This window comes from Pteropus medius, unplaced genomic scaffold (genome assembly GCF_902729225.1).
Source record: "Pteropus medius unplaced genomic scaffold, Ma_sr-lr_union100, whole genome shotgun sequence".
Lineage (NCBI taxonomy): Eukaryota > Metazoa > Chordata > Mammalia > Chiroptera > Pteropodidae > Pteropus > Pteropus medius.
In genome coordinates this window covers 6,374,616-6,380,801 of record NW_024352787.1, presented here as the reverse complement: position 1 = coordinate 6,380,801, position 6,186 = coordinate 6,374,616, and the positions used below count along the sequence as shown (strand labels likewise).

The following is a 6,186-nucleotide window of genomic DNA, read 5'->3' as shown; positions in this document are numbered from 1 at the left end:
AATCTCGTACATTTTATTTTGCTGTTCTTTTTCTAACTTCAGATGAAATGCAGTTTAAATTATACATAAAGAAAAAATAACTTTTAAGGAAATCAATAGTATTTTAAAATAAATCATAATAATGTGATATTAAAAATCGTGAGATGCAGTTTAAATGGTACTTAGAGAAAAACATATCACCTTCGATTCTATTTTAACTACATCTCACAGTTTTATTATGTAGCATTTTCATTCGTTCATTTAAAAATATTCTCTATTCCCTTAACTTCTAAAGATATAAGAAATATTTTAGATACCTGTTTGATCTCTAGTATAAGAGATCAAAGATAATACTCAGCATGATTTTGACCTACTGAAATCTATTGAGATTTGTTTTACAACCTAATATATGATCAAAATTTGTAAATATTTATGTATTATTTAATCTGAAATTAAATAATTGATGAGTATATTGTTTATATATTCTGTATGTCAATATGGATGTTTTTATTTATTATTGCATTTTTTGTGATTTAGATATATTTCATACATTTTCAAATAGTGTATGCTACCTTTATAGTCTCCAATACCCTAATCAAATTTTAAACTTGGTTTTTAGCTCTTGAATTTAAGGCATAATTATTTTACAGTTTGTTTTTGAAAATTTCTGCAGTAATTGTATCCTTGTTTTTGCTTTTGTGGTTTTGTTGCTTCTTGGTTATGGCATCTCATTTTCTCATGTGCCTGGTTATAGTTAATCATGTGTTGTTTTCTGGATTGAAAAATTGTTAGAAATAATTGGAAGCCTACAGAGACAATATTAATTTCCTTCTGCTAGGCAGCCTATACCACTTTAATTCAATTTATGGTTTTCTTTGGATCTTGAATATTCAAATTGTAATGTGATGATTTTGTATAGCCAATGTAAAACTTCTTGACTGTGAAATCAAGCATTGGGAAGAATTTTCTATAACTTATTTAACAAATGGCTATTTTAACTGAGATATCTTTCATTGTGTTAGCTCAGTTTTATAGAAAGCATCATAATAATGTTAGTGAGGGCATGCATATGAATAAATACCTACTTGGCTGTTTTAACTACACCTGTTTGAAATCAAACAGCATATTTCACACAAACCAATTATTGAAACTAATCATCCTTTTACCACAGCTCTGATCATTGATTTTCTCTTTATTTCCATATTAGCAAAGTTTATGAGGCATTGGGAGTCTATTATTCCGCTATGAAATAGTTATAATTTCCTTTTTCCAGTAATCATCCAAAATTTCTTTACACTCAAGATGTTTCACGCAGAAATATTTTATATATCTACTATAAACTTCATTTTTCCTGATATAAATCTAGGCTTGAGCTTCACCGTCTTCCCCAGAATATATCATGCTCTTCCCAGGCGTAATTCTATGCCTTCGTGTTGCAAAGCTTTTCTTCTCTTTACATAAAAAAATATGTTTTTACAGAACTACATTATTATTTTTCTCCTCTACATAAATAATTTACTGCCTATCTCAACACAAATAAACTTACTTTATTTTCAACCTCAAAGTTAAATAAAATCGTACTCATTTGACAGTCTAATATTTATTTAAATTGTTTTAAGTGTAAATCTTGTCTTCTAGTGAGACTATGCTTTTCAAGGAAACAACTTTGTAAAATATTTTTGTAAACCTTATATGGTGCTATATACATAACAAAATCTTCATGAGTATTCATTTAAATAGAGAAAAATATTCTGTGATAAGAATCAACAAAATTACTAAGAATCTAAACTGAATAATAGTGAAAGGGCCTATAAAAGTGTTTAACATTGATATATTTACCCTGATTCAAAATTAATGACTAACAGGTACAATACATTTTTCTTATTTTGATAATGGGAATTCTAGCACATTAAAGTAACTGCTTCATTTATGTCTTTCATTGCCAAAATATAAAGATAACTCCTGTGGGAGTTCCCAAATATCTTCTATGTTTATGACTAATTCGGACTACTTTAAAATTATATTTCATCACTAAGTACTTACTGTAGTTGTAGTTTTTGTGAAAGAAGTTGGCTGTGTTGTGGTCCCAGGAAACACATGAACTATGACTGTTGTAGTGGCTGACAGCTGACTAGCTTTATGCCCACCTAATTCATCAGTAACTTCAATAAGTAGCTGGAAAGTAAGAGGTTTCTGAATCCTTTGTAATGCATCATACTGGAAATTCTGAGTGGTGGTCAGAGAAAGAGGATCAACACCTAGTCTCTAAAGTGTGAATTGATTATTTGTATTTCCTGAGAACCATGAAGTGATAGAAGTAAAACTACATTATATATTATGTTATTTCTATTGTCTTAAGTTCTTATTTTAAAATGTTTCATAATAATGTTTTCAACCATTATAAAATATCTCACATGAGTATCTTTAAAATAGCATAAAAGTGACTTATTTGAAATTACATGTCTTACCTCCTACAATTGAATAGCTCAGTTATTCCTGTGAAGAATCTTTGTCTGAACCATTGAGCTGAATAAAGGGAATCTTAATACTGGAATAAATCCGAGTTTCCAAATGTGGTGGATTACATGCAGGAGGCTCATCATTTATATTCTATAACACAAGAATAGTGTTTTTTAGATTATGTCTTGAAATCTTGCCATATCTAATAAACTACTTGTTTAATGTTCATTTATCATTTTTTTCACCTTCACAATATTGTTCAAACATACTCTTACGATTCAATTTAATTATTTTACATTTAAAGATTGTATTTTACTCTCTCATCATATAAACTTTGTTGTTTGGGGTTATCCAGCAGTATAGTCCATGTTCTATTTTTAATTTTATGAATGCAGAATTAATTTTTAAAAATCTACTTCCTACATACTATTGCTCAGACAATCACTGAGTTTTGGATTTTAAAATTAGACTAAAAATTAAATGTTATTTAATCTAATCACTTTCCTTTAGAATATATATATCATCAATTCTCCTCTTGAAAAATTCCTTGGAAAGGGTTCTCGCTACCTAAAAGAAAGCATATTTCACCATCAGACTGCTTTATTCATTAGAAATACTCATTTCTATTAATCTCAATTTTTGCCTGCTAATTCAACCTGTTCTTCCTAGTTTTTATTCTAAAGAAACTCAAAATCTAATAAGGCATGTGAGTTACACTTCAAACATGTAGGAGATTCCAGCAATTAGATTTAACTGTATTATCTCTGGGAATGTTCAGTTCCAAGGTTCTTTGACTCTATATTCCAGTATATAAAGTGTCTGATAAGGTACTTGCTACTATTCTTCTCTCCTTTTCACCTGTAACAGATACTGCTAATCTATCCACTCTTCTGAAGAATGTGAAACAGTCTCAGAGGTAGCATTCAATGTAGACACTACCAACTTATTAGAATGTGATGTTGAAATAAAACCAATTTATGTCCTTGATTTAAGAAAATAAAGTGCCTAATTTCACTTATGCTTTCCTTTCTTTCCTTAGTAATATTTCTTAAACATCCTTGAGCTTCTTCACTTTGAACAGTCAGTTCCTTAGAAGTCACCTGATTATGCAGAGCAAATTCCACTACCTTTTTATCATCCCTAAAACAATGCAGTTTGGTATGTTGGACTGCCCACTGGAGGCTATAAAGAGTACTTGCTAATGTTTAAAACTTATTTTGCTAATTAACTACTAATTTATTTAAAATTAAAATCTTGATAACCATATTTCCCTGAAAATAAATCATTAGACTCCCTCTCTCCCTCCAGCCATACTCAAAAAAGGGAAAGATAATATCTGTTTTTCACAATTTCTCATAGCTGCTTAAGTAACAATAAATAATAACAAGTAATATTTATTGAATGCATAATATATACTAGACTTTAATTACCTGTATTAATATATATTCAACAATCTAATGAAAAATTTAGTATTGTTACCCAAAATGGAAAGTGAAGAGATAACTCCAAAGCCCAAGCTTTTATCCAGTGTTATACTATTTAATACTGCTTTCTACTTAATCATAATCACAGTTTACACTGTGACAACACTAACCTACTCTGTTATTTGTTCACAGAAAAAGTTTCTTCTCTTTAAAAAATACTCTGAATACTGTTAATTCATTTAAAGAGGGCTTTTTTCTTTAATCTTTTAAACGATGATACAATTTTAAATTATTTCCAGTTCTAAGAAATTAGGGCTTGTGTGTTTTGTAACTCCTTTATAGTAGAGAAGAATTTTTAAATAAAATCCAAAGATTTTCCTTGCTAATCAAATATTTTTAATTAGCCAAATATTTTTTAAATATTTTAAACTGAAACATTGGTTATAAAACACAATGCATTTTGTCTATGGCCATGCTACCCTGAATAAGCCCGATGCCATCTGATCTCAGAAGCTAAGCAGGGTTGGGCCTGGTTAATACTTGGATGGGAAACCACTTAGGAAGACCAGGTGCTGTAGATGTAAAAAATTTTAAAAATAAGGAATTGTAAAGGTCCTTGCAATCTGTAGGGTCAACCAAGGGTCACCTCACCTAAGAAACAAACAAACAAAAACAATACATTTTAAATACAAATAAGTCTACATTTTTATATAAAATGAAAAATCATTGCCCAGTACTCAATCTAAATTTTCATTTTTTTCTATTTTTTTTCATTTTAGTGAAAAGAAAAAAATATACACGGTTATATTTTGAAAAAAAGCCTCAGAAAACCAGATATAGAAAAGCTATTGGTGGCACAAACAGAAAAGAACATTATGGAAATGAATAATTAATAATATAGTGAGATGTAAGTAGAAGTTATTGTTATGTCAAAGATATTTTTTCTTATCATAATCTACATTATTGTATATTTTTATATTCTGACTTTTCCCTGGAGTATAATCAATGATTTTAGAGAAATTGTTTTCTTTTTTATCATATTAATACTCAGGTACATTGAAATCCACCCAGCAATATCTAATATTGTAATGTATAATAACACTGTTATTAAGATTTAATATTACCCTTAAGATCCACACTAGGAAGATGATATTCCTTCCATGAAATGAGTGCTTACTAACCTAACATAGAGTAAGCAGAAAGAGTCCTTCAAGGAATCAGCTTGTCTAGACAAGTGGTCTATGAAGTTCTTTTCCTTGGAGAGTGAGACTGCTCAGTTATACTGTAGATACTTCGATGCAAGCTACAGAAAAATTGTCTGTCTGTCTGTTTGTCTGTCTGTCTGTCTATCTTATTGCATAGTACTATCACTGCAGATATAGTTTGAATTTACAAAGAATTGTTTAATAGTTAAAAAGAAAAAGCACTCTGTAGAAACAAAAGCAAGAATCAAATTGTAAGAGCATGACTTAAGTAACTGAGTTGAAACTATTAATGAATTTTCTTATAAAGTGTTTTCCTTTAAAAATTAATTCATTTTATAAATTTAATGAGGAATAAACAAACTTAAATGTTGTAAAGCATTACTTACAATAATAAAGGATAAGAACAAAGAGTTTTCAGATAGTAAGTGTCTAAAAAGCTTTCAAAAAATCTTTCTGTGAGCACTGAAATTTTATTTATTGGTGGCTTCCAAGGTTTAGCTCTTGATCTTATTTTTCAGAGCTGTAATTTTCAAAAATCTTTTTGACATTTTCATTATGTTTTTGGACTCAGTGAATATATTGGAAGGAGAAATTCCTTCTCCTCCAATGTTGTTATGACTGTCCTTTACGCTAGTTCTTAACATCGAGCACAAGGAGACTCTGCCAAGCTCAAATCATCAGCTCCTATTTCTGGGGCTTGGCATTTAATATATTATGCCATTGCTGTTTGTCAGAATTAGTTTTGGCAAAAGACCATAATAATCTTGACTAAATGAATCTCCAATTATGGAATAATATAGCACATTTGCTTTTCTAAATATTCCCAACAAAAATATTAAAAGTGTAACTGTTGGATTATGGAAATTTGCTCAGTACATATAAAACCTATAAGGGAGAAGAAAAGTAATTTTTAGTTATTTACACATTTTCAAAACTTAGAATTATTAAACTTCTAAAACGTTAGTAGACAAACAAGGGGCTCTTTTCACTAAGAAAAAAGGGTTAGATAATGCTTTACCTTCCTCTTAACATGCAAAACAAAAATATAAATAATCTAACAGGCTAACACAAGTCATAAGACTATTGCTCATACTTTAGAATTTATTAAATATACTTAC

At 29.2% G+C, this 6,186-nt stretch overlaps 1 pseudogene; it reads left to right on the top strand.

Moving 5' to 3' along the window:
* Window positions 1-4,325: 4,325 nt before the first annotated feature.
* On the top strand, window positions 4,326-4,444 carry LOC120591910 (uncharacterized; annotated as a pseudogene).
* Window positions 4,445-6,186: the final 1,742 nt, after the last annotated feature.